Source organism: Ahaetulla prasina, chromosome 3 (assembly GCF_028640845.1).
Source record: "Ahaetulla prasina isolate Xishuangbanna chromosome 3, ASM2864084v1, whole genome shotgun sequence".
In the NCBI taxonomy this organism is placed as follows: domain Eukaryota; kingdom Metazoa; phylum Chordata; class Lepidosauria; order Squamata; family Colubridae; genus Ahaetulla; species Ahaetulla prasina.
The window spans coordinates 84,170,807-84,190,164 of NC_080541.1; the positions used below are offsets into that span (position 1 = coordinate 84,170,807).

The 19,358-nt window shown below is 37.3% G+C and overlaps 1 long non-coding RNA gene across 5 annotated transcripts in view; it reads right to left on the reverse strand.

Moving 5' to 3' along the window:
* LOC131194690 (uncharacterized) overlaps positions 1-19,358 on the reverse strand; it is a 117,974-nt gene that overhangs the window by 78,318 nt on the left and 20,298 nt on the right. For 4 of the 5 annotated variants that reach the window (XR_009154275.1, XR_009154273.1, XR_009154274.1 and 1 more), the window contains exons 2-3: positions 10,213-10,557; positions 965-1,029 (exon numbers count right to left, since the gene is read on the reverse strand). This is a non-coding gene — a long non-coding RNA (uncharacterized LOC131194690). Of the gene's footprint in view, positions 1-964; positions 1,030-9,967; positions 10,127-10,212; positions 10,558-19,358 lie in introns of all 5 variants that reach the window. The other variant, XR_009154272.1, reaches the window with a different exon arrangement.

Here is a 19,358-nt window from a genome sequence, read left to right on the forward strand (position 1 = left end):
CTATTGCACGAACAACACTTCGTTAATTTTTTACAAAACATTCTTCTTTTTTCTCTTTTTCCTCCTTTATCAATTAATTATTGAACGTTGCCTTATTTGGATTATATTGTAAAACATGGCCGTACATCTTCAGTCAACTTGATGGCCTTACCATCTTTGAAGCAGCAGACTAAGAGCCATGCTCTAAAACAAGGGTCTCCAACCTTGGCAACTTTAAGCTTGGTGGATTCAACTGGCTGGGGAATTCTGGGAGTTGACGTCTGCCAGGCTTGAAGTTGCCAAGGTTGGTGACCCCTGCTCTAAAAGTCATAGGTGTAAACATCATCTCCTTAAAATATATGTATTTCCTATTAGGATGGGTGCTACATGCAGTGTAGTGTGAAGACTTGAGTTAAGTCTTGTTCCATTAGTTTCTTCAGTAGGGGTATAAATTCCTTTTGTAATCCAAATAGAGCAGAGGCATCTTTGGAAGTATGAGAAACACTTTAATCCATGGAACCTGGGCATCATGTATTGTAGCCAACTCCTTAATAAAAATATTCTCACCTCTGATATATTACATGGCTAAAACAACTGGGTATATTAATGTGAGCAAACTGAAATTGGGATGGAAAAGGGTAGGGTTTTGAAAGACAGAATTCTTTGGGTTTTGTTAAAAAACAATTAATTTAGGTGTGACTGAGCACTGATAAAAATGCCATTAAGTTCACAATTCCACTGTTGATTAAGAAATGACTCTTAGCAGGTCAGCTAAGGAACAGGTGTCAAATAAGCTACAGTCAATAATTCACACTCTAATTAAACTAACTTCTAGATTTAACATTCTTAACCTTCCCCTCACTATTCTTTTGTTCTTTGAGTGTGGGTTCCTTTTCTCCAAGCTCTATCATGGAATGTCAGAAATGGTTTACTTTCTTAATACTGCAATCTGCAGATTTGAATCAGAACTTAGACAATAGCTTACCTGTCAGGTTTACCAGAATCTTTAAATGAGTAATACGAAGGGGATGGAGAATGTTGTAAACTCACCTGAGAAAACATTGTTACAAAAGAGCAGCTTAAGAATTTTCAACAGACTCTGTGGTTAGATAATAAAATATGTTAATAAAATTTGATAGAGATATGTATAATATAAGAATTGCTGAAAGATATAAATACAATGTAACATTACTAGTTTGAATTAAGATGAGGAACAAATGATATAAGGTAAGCAACAAAAAATTTAAAACATATTATATGAAGATAGGGAGGATATATTCATAGTTAAATAAATGATAGACAGCCAAAATAACTGGATATACATTAAATTGGTAAAATGTAAAATTAGATGAATTACATATTATAAGTATGGTGAAATTGCACAAAAAGATTTGTAAGTAACCAACCAACACACTGTTTGTATTTTTTACTGAAGATGTTTTTATGTATGTTTGTTTAGTTTAGAAAATAAAACTTTTTTTAAAAAAAAAAGAATTTTCAACAGACTCTGAAGCAGTCAGGTTACAAATGTTTGAAAAAAATAAGTGAATCAATAAATAAGAACTACATTTCAAGGGAACAGCCATTTTAAACCCAGGAGGAAAAGAAGTAAAGACAAGGAAAAACAAATGACATATGTACACCAATGCATGGTGTATCAGGAGACAAACTGCAATCATTCCAAGGGTCTTACTTTTAAATGAGTGTGCTCATAACTGTTTGAGGAAAGAAATTAATGCCAGAATATCTCCTTAGATAGGAGCACCTTATTCTCATTCACAAAGAATTCCTGAATATTTATTCAGTAGCAATCAAAATGCACCAAATCAGGAAAACCATATCATGTGGTGAGGTAACAACCTGGCATGAATTCAAGAGAGAGCAAAGAAGTTTCTGTACATGAATCTTTTCATGAGAAATTCTAAATTAGTGGGTATGGGAACTGGGAGAGGTCGCAGATAAGGGGGAAAAGTCACATGGCAGTTTAGCAATTATACAAATATCTAGCTAAACACCCAATGTAAATGTGGATGTGGATAATAGTATTTATCCAATTAGTAATATTATTTATCCAAGATCGGAAACTTACCTTTCTTTGGTCTAGTTTTCTTTTAGGACTTCTAATCATTTATCTGATAGTTTAATCAATTAACATTTAAATCAAATAACAGGGACACTTTAGCCAATGAAACTGCTTTTCAAAGGACACATATCTAGGAGGGACTTTGGTACCAGCCCCCTCCCCTAGAAAACCCCCCAGCAAAAAAGAAATTTTAATGACTGTTCTTTGTAGGTTTGTTATTTTGTACAATGCTTTAACAGAGGGATTAGAATCAAGATCATATGAAGTGTTAATACCATTTTATAATACCTTGATAAGACTTGGAATATTGCATCCAGTTTTGGTAGACACAATATAAGAAAGATGTTAAGTTTTTAGAAAGAGTGCAGAGAAGAGCAACTAAAATGATTAGTGGACTGGAGGCTAAAACATATAGAATAGAATAGAATAGAATTTTATTGGCCAAGTGTGATTGGACACACAAGGAATTTGTCTTGGTGCATATGCTCTCAGTGTACATAAAAGAAAAGATACGTTCATCAAGGTACAACATTTACAACACAATTGATGATCAATATATCAATATAAATCATAAGGATTGCCAGCAACAAGTTATAGTCATACAGTCATAAGTGGAAAGAGATTGGTGATGGGAACTATGAAACGATTAATAGTAGTGCAGATTCAGTAAATAGTCTGACAGTGTTGAGGGAATTATTTGTTTAGCAGAGTGATGGCCTTCGGGAAAAAACTGTTCTTGTGTCTAGTTGTTCTGGTGTGCAGTGCTCTATAGCGTCGTTTTGAGGGTAGGAGTTGAAACAGTTTATGTCCAGGATGCGAGGGATCTGCAAATATTTTCACGGCCCTCTTCTTGATTCGTGCAGTATACAGGTCCTCAATGGAAGGCAAGTTGGTAGCAATTATTTTTCTGCAGTTCTAATTATCCTCTGAAGTCTGTGTTTTCTTGTTGGGTTGCAGAACCGAACCAGACAGTTATAGAGGTGCAAATGACAGACTCAATAATTCCTCTGTAGAACTGGATCAGCAGCTCCTTGGGCAGTTTGAGCTTACTGAGTTGGCAGAAAGAACATTCTTTGTTGTCCTTTTTAATGATGTTTTGATGTTAGCTGTCCATTTGAGATCTTGCGATATGATAGAACCCAGAAATTTGAAGGTTTCTACTGTTGATACTGTGTTGTCAAGTATTGTGAGAGGTGGAAGTATGGAAGGGTTTTTCCTAAAGTCTACCACCATTTCTACGGTTTTGAGTGTGTTCAGTTCCAGATTGTTTTGGTTGCACCACAAGGCTAGTCGTTCGACCTCTCGTCTATATGCGGATTCGTCATTGTCTCGAATGAGACCAATCACTGTTGTGTCATCTGCGAACTTCAGTAGCTTAACAAATGGATCATTGGAGATGCAGTCATTGGTATACAGAGAGAAGAGAAGTGGGAGAGCACACAGCCTTGGGGCCCTGTGCTAATTGTACAGGTATTTGATGTGATCTTGCTTAGCTTCACCTGCTGCTTCCTGTTTGTTAGGAAGCTTGTGATCCACTTACAAGTCTGTTCCGGTACCTGTAGCTGGTTTAGCTTAGTTAGAAGAATGTCTGGAATGATGGTATTGAATGCTGAACTAAAGTCTACAAAAGGACCCTTGCATAGGTCTTTGGAGACTCAAGATGTTGTAGGATGTAGTGCAGAGCCATATTAACAGCATCATCTGTTGATCTATTTGCTCGGTATGCAAATTGCAAGGGGTCTAAAAGCGGATTCGTGATGGTTTTCAGGTAGGAAAGCACTAGCCTTTCAAAGGTTTTCATGACTACAGATGTTAGAGCAACTGGTCTGTAGTCATTCAGTTCCTTGATGGTGGGCTTCTTCGGCACTGGGATGATGGTAGAGCGTTTGAAGCAAGAAGGAACATAGCACATCTCTAGTGATTTATTGAAAATATGGGTGAAGATGGGGCCAATTGGTCAGCACAGACTTTTAAGCAAGAAGGAGTTATCTTGTCTGGGCCTGGAGCTTTTCCTGGCTTTTGTCTGTGAAATAGGTCCTGCACTTCCTTTTCTGTGATCACTAGGGGTTGTGAACCCAATGAAATGGGGTCAGTTGTAGGAGGCTTGGCTGTTGTTGGTGTGTCTGAGATGGGGTTGTGGAGATAGGTGGCTGTAGTTTCCTTTCAAACCTGCAGTAAAACTCATTCAGGTCATCTGCCAGTTGTTGATTACCTTCAGCCTGGGAAGGAGGTTTGCCATAGCCGGGGATATTTTTAAGAGTTTTCCACATGTTTGCTGGTTCATTTGCTGAAAATTGATTCTTTAGCTTTTCAGAGTAGCTTCTTTTTGCTGCTCTTATCTCCCTTGTTAGTGCATTTCTGGCCTGATTGTACAGCATTTTATCACCTTTTCTGTAGGCTTCCTCTTTGGAATGTCGTAGCTGCTTAAGTTTAGGTGTAAACCAAGGTTTGTTATTACTGTGTATTTGCAAGTTCCTTGTAGGTACACATAGGTCTTCACAGAAGCTGACATATGATGTTACAGTATCTGTGAGTTCATCCAGGTCTGCAGAGGTATCTTTAAAAATATTCCAATCAGTGCAGTCAAAACATGCCTGTAGCTTTAATTCTGATTCCTCCGTCCAGGTTTTCACTGATTTAATTATTGGTTTTATGAAGAGTAGTTGCAGGAATTAGGTATGTCTAGTAGAATGAAAAGAAGGACTAGGGGTGACATGATAGCACTTTTCCAATATCTAAGGGCTGCCACAAAGAAAAGGGGGTCAAGCTATTCTCCAAAGCATCTGAAGGCAGGGCAAGAACAATGAATGGAAACTAATCAAGGAGAGAAGCAATCTAAAACTAAGGGGAAAGTTCCTGAAAGTGAGAACAATTAATCAGTGGAACAACTTTCTTCCAGAAATAGTGGGTAGTTGGAAATAGTTGGAAATCTCCTCCAATACTGGAGATTTTTAAGAAGAAATTGGACAACCATTTGTCTGAAATGGTTTCTGCATAGAGTTTCCTGCTTGACTAGTGGGCTAGAATTCCTCCAAGGTTCCTTCTAACTCTGTTATTCCAGTCCCATTTTCCAAAGTACAACTCCTCTGCAGTTGAACTGATCCTAAAGAATTCTTGATATCTATATCACAGCTTCCTTACTTGCCATCTTAATATTAGGCATAGGCTGTTGTGGTCTCATGTAGTGAATACAACTGAGATTGGCAACTCTGTCTTGAGCAAAGAATTCACTAAGGAAAACCATGAATGTGCTTACAATCTTTCTTCAGCTTTCCTTTGCTTTGCAGACCTGCGAATGTTGTAATTATATGGATTGGTTTGGAAGTTATTTTTTTTCATGTAATTGTGAATGGCTGCTAGATAAGGCAGTTGCTAAACAAGGACTGCTGTATTATAATCTTTTGTATTACCAGAAATCTTTAAAATATTTTCCAGGCAACAATCTGAACTATTGATTTATACTATATGGTCTTCTTAATCTTCCACATCTGTGCCAATGTTTTTATAAAAAGGAAATATAATTCTTTAGAATTGTACAAGATTACAGATATCTGAGTTCTGTACCCATTATGAATAACTTACCCATTACCTCTGATTTTGAACCTCCTGAATCACAGGTCAGAAGGCACACTTTTTCACTAAATTAGATTTATGAGGAGCTTACAATTTGATCTGAACGGAGGAGAGCCACAAATATGTAGCAGGTTTTGCTAATTGGCATGACAAATTTGAATATAATAAGATTTGTCTGTTTGAATAGCCATGGGTGTCAGCGTGTTAGGGAAGCCTACATGTTTTGAATTATTCCGTGGGTTTTTATTCTCAGTTTCACTTTTATGGCTTGTATGTTGTGTGGTCTTTGCGATTATTTATATTGTTGCTTTTATATTTAAACTTTGTTTGCTGTCCAGAGTCATTTTGGCAAGAAGGATGGCCATATAAATCTAAATAAAGAAACTCAGATTCTGTTATTCTACCGTACTAAAATCAGAAGCATTCCTGCAATTGCTGCTGCTTCTGTTTCTTGATCTACCTTGAAGGGCTGAGAAAAGATGGCAGAAATGTGAGTAGCCAGTGTGCCTCCCTTCCAGGAAAGACCAAAACTCGCGCACCAACCATAGTTGACTATGGTTTTCCTAGCCATGGTTTCTACCTGCTCTTAAAACAGAAGCCCTGAATCCAGAACAAAACACCTTTGCTCTTTCAGGGAAAACACAGCCACATGTAGAGCAAAAGCTGGAATCATCTTGGAATTGGTATCTTACTTGTGAAATTCTTCATAGCGAATGCTGAAAAATTGTAGAGATACCAGGAAGTGGTTTGGCACTGATGAGAAAGCTGACTTGGTTTAATTTGCTTATAAGGCTTATGATGTATATGTTATTACAGTTCAGCTACTTAAAACACTTTTTATGAGGAGAATAACTTACAGCATTATGGAGAAGGACACCACCTTCAAATGATACCAATTAACTGTATGAGAAACAACGGGGTTTTTTAAAAGCTATTCAATGCAGCAATATATAAATGATCAGAGCTTATTCACCATGAACTCTTGGCATTAACTGTAGCACACAAGAGTAGTTTCAATTACATCTTTCAGCAAGCTGTATGATGTGTTTTAAAGGAGATTGTTAAATAGCAACCCAAAGTTCACAGTTGAGTTACAACTAATATATTATTTCAAGGTAAAATAAAACAATCCGGTTTTAAAACAAAATATGCTGTTCTATTCTATTCTATTCTATTCTATTCTATTCTATTCTATTCTATTCTATTCTATTCTATTCTATTCTATTCTATTCTATTCTATTCTAATGTAGAGTTTAACAACTCCCACTTCCAACTGTAGTAAATAGAAATGTCTTTTAAATGGAGAAAAACTGTGTAGAAAATTGATGGCTCCCTTTTCCTTTTCTTCTAAAGCTCGATAGTAACAAGTTGATTTCTGACTTGGAGAAGCTACCGAAGTACACTGTGATTTACCACAGTTATATGAGGCAGCTATTTCATCCCAACTCTAACATGGATTTTGAATCTTAACATCATGCAAATAGCTGGAATTAGACAAATAAATGGGCTGCCTTGAATGTGTTTTCTGGAGAACTTCCTTCCTTCCTTCCTTCCTTCCTTCCTTCCTTCCTTCCTTCCTTCCTTCCTTCCTTCCTTCCTTCCTTCCTTCCTTCCTTGTTATAAACTGGAAGGATGGGCAATTTTACAACCTCACTGTAAACTCTTATTCCATTACCTCTGATTTTGAACCTCCTGAATCACAGGTCAGAAGGCACACTTTTTCACTAAATTAGATTTATGAGGAGCTTACAATTTGATCTGAACGGAGGAGAGCCACAAATATGTAGCAGGTTTTGCTAATTGGCATGACAAATTTGAATATAATAAGATTTGTCTGTTTGAATAGCCATGGGTGTCAGCGTGTTAGGGAAGCCTACATGTTTTGAATTATTCCGTGGGTTTTTATTCTCAGTTTCACTTTTATGGCTTGTATGTTGTGTGGTCTTTGCGATTATTTATATTGTTGCTTTTATATTTAAACTTTGTTTGCTGTCCAGAGTCATTTTGGCAAGAAGGATGGCCATATAAATCTAAATAAAGAAACTCAGATTCTGTTATTCTATCGTACTAAAATCAGAAGCATTCCTGCAATTGCTGCTGCTTCTGTTTCTTGATCTACCTTGAAGGGCTGAGAAAAGATGGCAGAAATGTGAGTAGCCAGTGTGCCTCCCTTCCAGGAAAGACCAAAACTCGCGCACCAACCATAGTTGACTATGGTTTTCCTAGCCATGGTTTCTACCTGCTCTTAAAACAGAAGCCCTGAACCCAGAACAAAACACCTTTGCTCTTTCAGGGAAAACACAGCCACATGTAGAGCAAAAGCTGGAATCATCTTGGAATTGGTATCTTACTTGTGAAATTCTTCATAGCGAATGCTGAAAAATTGTAGAGATACCAGGAAGTGGTTTGGCACTGATGAGAAAGCTGACTTGGTTTAATTTGCTTATAAGGCTTATGATGTATATGTTATTACAGTTCAGCTACTTAAAACACTTTTTATGAGGAGAATAACTTACAGCATTATGGAGAAGGACACCACCTTCAAATGATACCAATTAACTGTATGAGAAACAACGGGGTTTTTTAAAAGCTATTCAATGCAGCAATATATAAATGATCAGAGCTTATTCACCATGAACTCTTGGCATTAACTGTAGCACACAAGAGTAGTTTCAATTACATCTTTCAGCAAGCTGTATGATGTGTTTTAAAGGAGATTGTTAAATAGCAACCCAAAGTTCACAACTGAGTTACAACTAATATATTATTTCAAGGTAAAATAAAACAATCCGGTTTTAAAACAAAATATGCTGTTCTATTCTGTTCTGTTCTGTTCTGTTCTATTCTATTCTATTCTATTCTATTCTATTCTATTCTATTCTATTCTATTCTATTCTATTCTATTCTAATGTAGAGTTTAACAACTCCCACTTCCAACTGTAGTAAATAGAAATGTCTTTTAAATGGAGAAAAACTGTGTAGAAAATTGATGGCTCCCTTTTTCCTTTTCTTCTAAAGCTCGATAGTAACAAGTTGATTTCTGACTTGGAGAAGCTACCGAAGTACACTGTGATTTACCACAGTTATATGAGGCAGCTATTTCATCCCAACTCTAACATGGATTTTGAATCTTAACATCATGCAAATAGCTGGAATTAGACAAATAAATGGGCTGCCTTGAATGTGTTTTCTGGAGAACTTCCTTCCTTCCTTCCTTCCTTCCTTCCTTCCTTCCTTCCTTCCTTCCTTCCTTCCTTCCTTCCTTCCTTCCTTCCTTGTTATAAACTGGAAGGATGGGCAATTTTACAACCTCTGTAATGTGAGATGCAGGTCGAACCTCCTACCCAGCAGAGAGGTCTTCTTCCAAGAATTTTTACTTTTACTCAATTCTAGGAAAATTGGTTCTTTGTATGCTCCTGCTAAAAGCTAATATAAAACTTAACAAACTTTATTGCAGTTCTGAAACACAAGGGGTAGCTGTGCAGCCATGCAGTTTTGCATATCCAGAAGAGGGGAAATTCTACTTTTAAACCAATGAAGTTCAATCTCTATATGTTAAAAAAAAAGTGTGCTGAGGGAAAAATGAATGCAAGGAAAACAATGGAACAAAAACGATTACACCAGGGAATAATTGCAATCAAATCAATACGGACAGCCTAACTGACTATGACTAATTACTATCATCCTGAATGAAGTCTTACACTTCAGGACATGTTTAGAGATCATTGCAAGAAAATTGGAGGATTATCTTGACCTTCTACTTATATATGTTGTTAGACAGGTCCTATTTGTTTTTTCATTTTATTCTTCTGAGCACAATTCTCATGGTTTTATGAAATTCAGAGGAATTGAAATTCAGCTTTGAGAGTAAAGCTGTTACTTTGTCAAATCAAGTTAAGTATTTAATCTCTGAACTCATGGTCCAGCTAATTATTAGAAAATTATTTAATGCCTGGATTATAACAGTGAAGATGAAGTGGATGGATGCTGTGATTGAAAGATAAAAGTGCTGACTGGTTTATTTTACAAAGTGCCAGTGTAAAAAAAAAATAGTATTATACAAGAAAGACTTTTCAGGAAATAAATAAGAAAATCCATCTTTTCGAAGACAAAATATGGGGAAATTAGACAGTTACATTAGTGTGTACTATTGTGTTTATGAAAAAAAAAGATTGGCATAAGTAGGAAGTGAGAGGAATATATGTTGCTGCATGGAATTGCAGCAGGTTAGGCAATTATAATAATTTTTGTAAATGCTTATCAGTTGTTTTCAAACTCTATCAAATGATGGATGAATCTGACCAGACTAATAGAACTGCTATTAAAGCTTACCCAATGGAGGTAAGAGAAGAGAAACACCATTATTTTTCCACCCTTATTATGTCCACAAAGTGTTGCCTTGAGCCCCTGTTCAGGATCACCTGGTCCCTCCTGGGACAAGAAAGTTTGGGTGATCATCTTCAGGGCTGTCCAGAGGAATTTGCTGAACACCTGGTGGACAAAGTCACCCAGATTTATTCCCAGTTGGAACTCATACATGGTGCAGGTCCATATGTATGCCTGGGGAAAGATCTTACCTGGTTTTCTGGAATCAGTTTGATCCTGTTGGACAGATGAAGTGGACAGAGTCTTTGAAGTTGTCAGCACAACCACCTGTCAGATATATCCCCAAGTTTCCAGGATAGTGATAGCCAGGTGGTTTCAGGCAGTAATAAATTGTTCTTTCTGGAACCTTTTAAGGAGGCCCTAGTTCACTCTTCTTAAAAAAAAAATCACTTGATCCCACCTGTTTGATGACAATTTCTGTCCAGTCTCTCACCTTGGCTTTTTAAGGAAGATGGAGGAGAAGGTAGTTGCTTGGCAGCTTCAGGGCATCCTGGAGGAAATGAGTTATCCAGACCCCTTCCAGTCATGTTTCAGGCCTGGTTATGGGACAAAAACATTATTAGTCACACTTGTGGATGATTTCTTCACAACACTGATCTTTAAATCATTCCAGTGGTATCATAGGATTTGATCCTCCATCAATGTTTGGCATTCAAAAGGAGTCTTCAAAGCTTTCACCAGCCTTCTTTAGTAAATACCATGAAAACACATCCTCCAAAATTTCATGTCACAGCTATTCCATGTTCAAAACCTTTTCTTGATTTGTCATTTGTATTCCTATTTTAGTAATCTCAATTTTGTTGTTTTCCATGCCTTCAAATTCTATTATATATATGCCAGGTAAGAATTCTTTTTTTTAAAAAAAATCATCATCTTCTAAAAGTTTAACCATTGAAATCTATATTTTTGAATCCTTCAAAATTGGTATTAGTGCGTAACTAATACCTCAGAAATTTTACAGATTTTTTTTCAGGAATGCTAACATGTATGCTTTTTCTTTGCTCTGACAAGGCAAAAGATCTTTAGTGGGTGTTGTTTATTTTATCATTGAATATTTACAAAAGGAATCCCCACCCACCCATATTTGTGCTTTAGTTCCTCTTTTATTTATGAGTTTACATGGCTTGACATAGTTAGGTTTTTCTGTTTGCCTTGACTACTAATTGAAAAATGAAAGAATACAAAGTTTAAAATCAAGACAATTATGGTGACAAGACATGTTTCTCTTGTTTCCCAACAGAATGTAATCAGCAGAGCAGGAATCTCAAATCTAGTTAATTGCAACCTTGAAGTTAATTCTACCAGGAAAAACAAGTTCTGAACCCTGTAAAGAAGGAGGCTGTAATCTGATTTCGAGGAATGAAAGCCAAACACAACCACCTTCACCTTGCCCTCTGACATGATTTATTTTCATTTGTGCCAATGGCATATAACAACCAAGTTAGAAAGGTCACCAAGGCTGCCATTGTATGTAGTTTGCTATAAAAGATACAGTGATATATCACTGTATTTCAGCCATCATTACATTAGAGAGGGCCCAGACATATTTTACTAGCAGAGTTCTCAAATCTTCTGCTTGAAATAAAATTCCGTGTACCATCAGGCTTGAAATCTTAGGTCTTAGAAAGCCACGAACTACATTTCAACCTATGCTTAGTTCATAAGATTATTTACCAAAATGTTCTACCTGTAAATGAATACTTTCATTTCAACCATAATAATACAAGGGCCATCAATAGAGTTAAACTCAATGTAATTCACTTTAAATTTAATTGTAGGAAATACGACTTTTGCAATAGAGTAGTAAATGTCTGGAATTTAATTGGCAATTAAATTTTGTGGTAGGATTTAGTTTCTTTTCAGTTCTTCTTTATCCCGTTGCATAGATTTCTTCCAGTTTTTAACAAGTCTCTTTTGTAGATACAATAAGAAAACATTTTTCAGGCTATTTTCTTGGTTTATCATTTGTATTTCCCTTTTAATATTTAAAACTTCAGGGAGTTTATTTTGTACATCCAGTATCCTTTTCCAAATCATTCTCTTCACTTCTCATTTGTAGTTCCATTTCTCTGTGTCTTGTCAAATAAAATTGATTTCACATCTGTCATTCCTTCATTAACATACTTTAGACATAGTTTATCCATATAAGCAGGCATCATTAAAGTGCTGATATTGTGGTTGCTAATTTTTGGTTCCATTCTTCAAAGCTCTTGTTTAATATTTTTGATATTATAATGTTTTATCATTTTCTAAGTCCTAATATTAATTGAGATCAAGAACATGCTTGCACTTTTTTGCGTTCTGCTTAGAAACTTTAATCTCCTCTGATCTCCTATTTTTTTTTTTAATTTTGCTGTTATGACTTGCAATAGCCAGGGTAGCCAAAATCAATCTAGAAAAGCTATCTATTTTTATTGTTAATTCCAAAATTTTAGAATACATCAATATTCCAAATATTAAGGTAAAGGTAAAGGTTCCCCTCGCACATATGTGCTAGTCGTCCCCGACTCTAGGGGGCGGTGCTCATCTCCGTTTCAAAGCCAAAGAGCCAGCGCTGTCAGAAGACATCTCCGTGGTCATGTGGCCGGCATGACTCAATGCCAAAGGTGCACGGAATGCTGTTACCTTCCCACCAAAGGTGGTCCCTATTGTTCTACTTGCATTTTTTATGTGCTTTCGAATTGCTAGATTGGCAGAAGCTGAGACAAGTAATGGAGCTCACCCCGTTACGCAGCACTAGGGATTCGAACCGCTGAACTGCCAACCTTTCGATTGACAAGCTCAGCATCTTACCCACTAAGCCACCGCATCCCTCTTCCAAATATTTCTGGACCCTTAATCTTGTTTATAACTTTCTGAGATCAAAATCATATTTAGGTTTTTGCTGTTCAAATTCTTTAAGCTTATTATTTATTTATTTATTTATTTATTTATTTATTTATTTATTTATTTAAATTTTTATACCGCCCTTCTCCGAAGGACTCAGGGCGGTTCACAGCCAAATAAAACCACAATAATAAATATAATAAAACAGTAATTAAAAAACCTATCAAAAATGGCCCAGTTTAAGATACGTATAAAACAATAAAACCCAGTTAAAATTTACAACCCCAATAATAAAATATTAAAATTCTAAAATCCTATGCCAGTCCTGCTCGAAGAAATAGGTACGTCTTCAGCTCATGGCGAAAGGTCCGAAGGTCAGGAAGTTGACGAAGTCCCAGGGAAAGTTCGTTCCAGAGGGTAGGAGCCCCCACAGAGAAGGCCCTTCCCCTGGGGGTCGCCAGCTGGCATTGCTTGGACGACGGCACCCTGAGGAGTCCCTCTCTGTGAGAGCACACGGATCGGTGGGAGGCAAACGGAAGCAGAAGGCAGTCCCGTAAATAGCCCGGTCCTAAGCCATGGAGCGCTTTAAAGGTGGTGACCAATACCTTGAAGTGCACCCAATAGACCACAGGCAGCCAGTGCAGCTTGCGCAGGAGTGGTGTTACATGGGAGCCACGAGCGGCCCCCTCTATCACCCGCGCAGCTGCATTCTGGACTAACTGGAGTCTTCGGGTGCTCTTCAAGGGGAGCCCCATGTAGAGAGCATTGCAGTAGTCCAAGTGAGAGGTAACAAGAGCATGAGTGACTGTGCATAGGGCATCCCGGTCAAGAAAGGGGCGCAACTGGCAGATCAGGCGAACCTGATGAAAAGCCCTCCTGGAGACGGTCATCAAATGGTCTTCAAAAGACAACTGTGCATCCAGGAGAACGCCTAAGTTGCGCACTCTCTCCATCGGGGCCAATGACTCGCCCCCGACAGTCAGCCGCGGTTGCAGCTGACTGTACCGGGGTGCTAGCATCCACAGCCACTCCATCTTGGAGGGGTTGAGCCTGAGCCTGTTTCTCCCTAGCCAGACCCGTACGGCTTCCAAACACCGGGACAGCACTTCGACAGCTTCATTGGGGTGGCCTGGGGTGGAAAAGTACAGCTGCGTATCATCAGCGTACAGTTGGTAATTCACTCCAAAACCACTGATGATCTCACCCAACGGCTTCATATAGATGTTGAACAGGAGAGGCGAGAGAATCGACCCCTGTGGGACCCCACACGTGAGGCGCCACGCGGTCGATCTCTGCCCTCCTGCCAACACCGTCTGTGACCGGTCAGAGAGATAGGAGGAGAACCACCGATAAACGGTGCCTCCCACTCCCAAACTCCCCAACCGGTGCAGCAGGATACCATGATCGATGGTATCAAAAGCTGCTGAGAGGTCTAACAGGACCAGGGCAGAGGAGTAACCCCTGTCCCGAGCCCTCCAGAGATCATCAACCAACGCGACCAAAGCTGTCTCTGTGCTATACCCAGGTCGGAAACCGGACTGGAACGGGTCTAGATAGACAGTTTCATCCAGGTACTGGGGTAACTGATGTGCCACCACACTCTCTACAACCTTCGCCACAAAACAAAGGTTGGAGACTGGACGATAATTTCCTAAAATTGGACGATAATTTCCTAAAACAGCTGGATCCAGGGAAGGCTTCTTGAGGAGGGGTCTCACCACCGCCTCTTTCAAGGCGGAATAATAATTTTTTTCTTTTGCTCAGAGTTGAAGATAAAACTCACCATTCAAACTTGTCATTCTGATGGTTAACCGCCAACATGATTTAAGAAGGTTAATAGGCAATTTTTGAAACTGTTTAGAAAGTAAGGTTTGTAAACAGTGTCCTTTAAAAGGGTCTGGTGTGGTTGCAAGCAAGATGGCTGATCCTGTTATCTCCTAGCACCGTGATGGTGAACCGTGAAAGTGGCATGCTGTCGCCCGTTACTCTTCCGAGTTCTGGCGTGCTGGCCAGCTGGTCTTTATAAGCTGGTCTTATAAAAATTTAATAAAATAAATAAATAAATAAATTCATGTGCATGGGAGCACTGGAAACCGGAAGAGCAGCCACCCGGTATGCAAGCACATGCTGGGCAGCTGTTCTTCAGTTTTCAGTGTATGCATGTGCACCGGTCACCTGGTCTTCTGGTTTCTGGTGCGCATGTGTGCGCAAAGACCAGCTGGCTGGTACGTATGCACGCACTGGAAACCGGAAGATAATCATTTGGCACTTAGTGCCAAAAAAGTTCGCCCACACTGTCCTAGCACTCAAACCTTATAAAATTGTTATCCTGTAGTCTCCTCATGAGGTTCAGCTGTCTTGAGCATATGTGGACAATCTCCCATTTTCTCCTGATCCAGAAAGGTTTCAAGAAATCTTTGTATATCTCCCTACTGTTGGGGACTACGATAATCAAAAGTGATTTCCAAGCATCATTTTCTCTGGTAGGAAATGTAGTGCAATTTACATGAGGGATTTTGCATTGCCTTGTATACTGGCTTGATTATTTAAATTTTCAGATGATTTTATGGGTTTGTAACTTTTATTAATTTTATAGGGTTGATCGTATTTTAATTTTGGTCAAATTGAATAAGTTTTTTAACGGTTGTTTTTAATATTGTATGTATTGCTATTGTATTTTATTTTGGCTGTAAACCGCCCTGAGTCCTTCGGGAGAAGGGCGGTATACAAATTAAAATATTATTATTATTATTATTATTATTATTATTATTATTATTATTATTATTATTATTATTATTGTTGTTGTTGTTGTTGTTGTTGTTGTTGTTGTTGTTGTTGTTGTTGTTATTACCTAGTCTTCTTTTGAGAAAAACAGTCCTAAAGCATCACCTCTCCCACACACACAAAAATGTTTGGGTTTGCAATTTTTTGGTTTTTATTTTTATTTTCTCTGAACAGGAGGGAAAAGGGAAAGTAATTTATTTAATGTTAGTTCAGGCCCTGCCGGAGGAGTTCCTATCTGCCTTATTTGTTTTCCTCCTCCACACACATTCAAGGCTTGAAGCTTCCCTTTACAAAAGTGACTGCGTACTTCTCATATCTTTCTATTTGAATGCTGCGATCTGCTGGTTATCTGATAAAACTTTCCTATTATGCAAAACAAAACATGATAAACTCTCTCTAATACCCTTTCATGTAGAAATAAATTTAATTTTGAACTTTTTCTGCTGTGTCCCATTCAACATTTTAACTAAACACAGAAACTAAACATTAATGTTGCAGTGGATATTTAAATGATTCTTTCATCCATATAAGAAAAAAATCATTATGTTTTTCTTTTTATTAAATAATGTCAAAACCTTCAGCATTTCCAAATGCTTGCATTTATTCAGCCACTCAATAAGAGTCAAGGATAGGGTCAAATAGACCCAATAACTTTACTTTGAAAAATCAATACGTTATATCAATTAATGCATTAACCTAGTGAAGAGAGGTCCATAAAAATATTCTGAGAATAGAATAGAATAGAATAGAATAGAATAGAATAGAATAGAATAGAATAGAATAGAATTTTATTGGCCAAGTGTGATTGGACACACAAGGAATTTGTCTTGGTGCATATGCTCTCAGTGTACATAAAAGAAAAGATATGTTCATCAAGGTACAACATTTACAACACAATTGATGGTCAATATATCAATATAAATCATAAGGATTGCCAGCAACAAGTTATAGTCATACAGTCATAAGTGGAAAGAGATTGGTGATGGGAACTATGAAATGATTAATAGTAGTGCAGATTCAGTAAATAGTCTGACAGTGTTGAGGGAATTATTTGTTTAGCAGAGTGATGGCCTTCGGGAAAAAACGGTTCTTGTGTCTAGTTGTTCTGGTGTGCAGTGCTCTATAGCGTCGTTTTGAGAGTAAGAGTTGAAACAGTTTATGTCCAGGATGCGAGGGATCTGCAAATATTTTCACGGCATAATGCATAAATATTCTGAGTGCATAATGCATGCAGGATCTAATATTCATTTCAATAGAAAATGATTGTAGGGCAGACAAGGCTGTATTCCCAAGTTCAAATATTTTTCACATTTCTGGATGCAGCCACGTGCTTTATTAATAAGACTACACTTTATAATAGCTTGTATCATATATAATTCAAGCAGTTCCAAACGTTCTTTATTTTGGGGTAATAGAAAACTTACTGCAATTACAAAATTTTTATTTTGATGTTGTAGAACACAAAAAGAAGAAACAAAGAGATGGGAATGAAATCAGAGAAACTGAATTCTGCTCAGCATCTTTGCTGCAGATCTATCTATGCTCTTTTTTTGCGTTGCTTTAGGCCTTTCTCAAGATATTTCCTCCTCGTGGTGGTTCACATTTTATAAAAGTACATTTTAAAATGCTACCAGCTAAAACAGCACACAGCATAAAATGTTTGGAATCACAGTACCAGTGAAATTTTTTTTAAAAAACCAAGGATGCCCCAATCTTGATTAAGTCAATGCTTTCATAAAGCCAATCCATATTCATAGCATAATATGCAAATTTTTGAGTTTCACAAAACCTTTACTAGGCAAGATAACAAAAAAGAGTAGTCATCTAAATAGTCTGGTCTCATAACTTTTCAATTATACAAGCTTGCTAAAGAGAATCACTCTTTTATGAGAGGGGTAGCTATATAAATATAGCTATATAGCAATATATAAATATAGCTATATACATATTTTTAGCTGTAAACCATCCAGAATCACCCTGAAAGGGAGATGGGCAATACCTAAATTCGATAGATAAATACTTGAATGAATAAGTAGAGAAAAACTGTAGAATCTTTATTATCTCTAAACTTGGTGAAAAGTGCTTTCTACAGATCGTCCTTCTGAAGCTGATCGGAATGTTGTGACTCAGGGGAAAAAAAAGATACATGTGTTTCTCCTAAAACATGTAAAATTGAATCCTAAATTCTTCCTTGAAGAAATCTTGACTTCAGCCTGCTGTCAAAACATCTTAAGTGAATGTTAATCTCACTCACACACACCATTTAAAAAATGAGAACAGAAGCAGGGTTGCCTTTACTTATTGTTTTGGCTCACTAGCCGATACGGGCAAGTTCAGTTATTTAAAGTTTTCAACAATCGTCTTCAAGTAGTTAGGCATGTTTTAGGACTACCCACACCCCTTTGGTTAACCACCCGTGCATTCTTAGACTAGTTGTCATTCTAAAAGCAAACAAATATAGTCCCTGGCTGAAGAAAAATCTTACAAAACCAACTAGCAATTAAACATTTGGCACATTAAATACATAATAAAAATGTCTACATCTGTTATATTTTAGGGTTGTATGTCAGGATAGTCTGACTAGTTTAAGACTATATGCTTGGACATCTCATTTTCTTAATAAGTATCACATAGGAAATGTTCAGCTTTCTAAACGCTGATATTTTTTCTTTCTGACATTAAAGAAGTTACTCTAATATGTTGTAAATGTGTCAGGGATGTAAAAGATGTAATCAAGAGCTTTTCCAGTATGTTGACAGGGAAGATTGAAGTATAAAATTCTCATTCACCAGAAAAATTATTTGGATTTTAAAAAAAAAAAGCAATATGAGTCAACAGAAGAAAATGAAAACATTGAGCAATCTTCCAAGAAATTTAATTAGAAAAATTGGTTAATAGTACTTAATGTTCTTTGAAACCGAGAATTCTTCACATTGACCTGAAAAGATGCAGATGAAAGAACAGTGTTTGCCTTACATGCTCCTCTATCAATGTTTTGCTTACTATCGTCAGATGACAAGCAATAATGCCTCATTTTAATCAGCTTTATGGATGGCACTTAAGAGAGGCACTTAACAGAGGCAGGCTAATGGTTCTCACTTTGGGGTCCTACTGGCAGAATGAGTAAAACTGTAGGGGCCAAGGGCCAAAGTTCCTATGTTGAAACCATGTGGTTATAATCAGACTGAATCTTTATTAAATCTAGAACATGCTTGAAAGAACTGGAAAAGAACTTTTAAACAAACAAGCAAGCAAGCAATTTTCAGAACCAGAGATTTCTACCAGAGATGTTTGGGTTGGGTCTCAACGTTGGTTTCTTCAACCTCCAGGCCACAGAAGCCAAGGACATGATAAACTAAGCAGGAACTTGAGACTTGTCAATCAAGCACATAGAGATTGGTTTATTACAATCTGTTTATTAGAGCTGATCTGGGTGGGTTCTTACTTGGTAAAGCACCAGTTCTGACCAGGTCTTGGATACATTTTGAGAGATCAGTCCTTGTAAGAATTCCCTTAAAGTTCCTGGATTTTTTTAATTGAAGAATTAGAATGATTGTTCATGAAATAGCAAAGCAATCATTAATTTTGGCCAATGTTTGATAAAATCAAAAATATACCTTTCAAGGAGGTAATATAATTACCTTCAAGAGAAACATTTCAAAGCACCCATATTTGAATGTAAGCCCAATTAAACGAGAAGAAAACTCTCCCAAATCTCTTTTTGTGT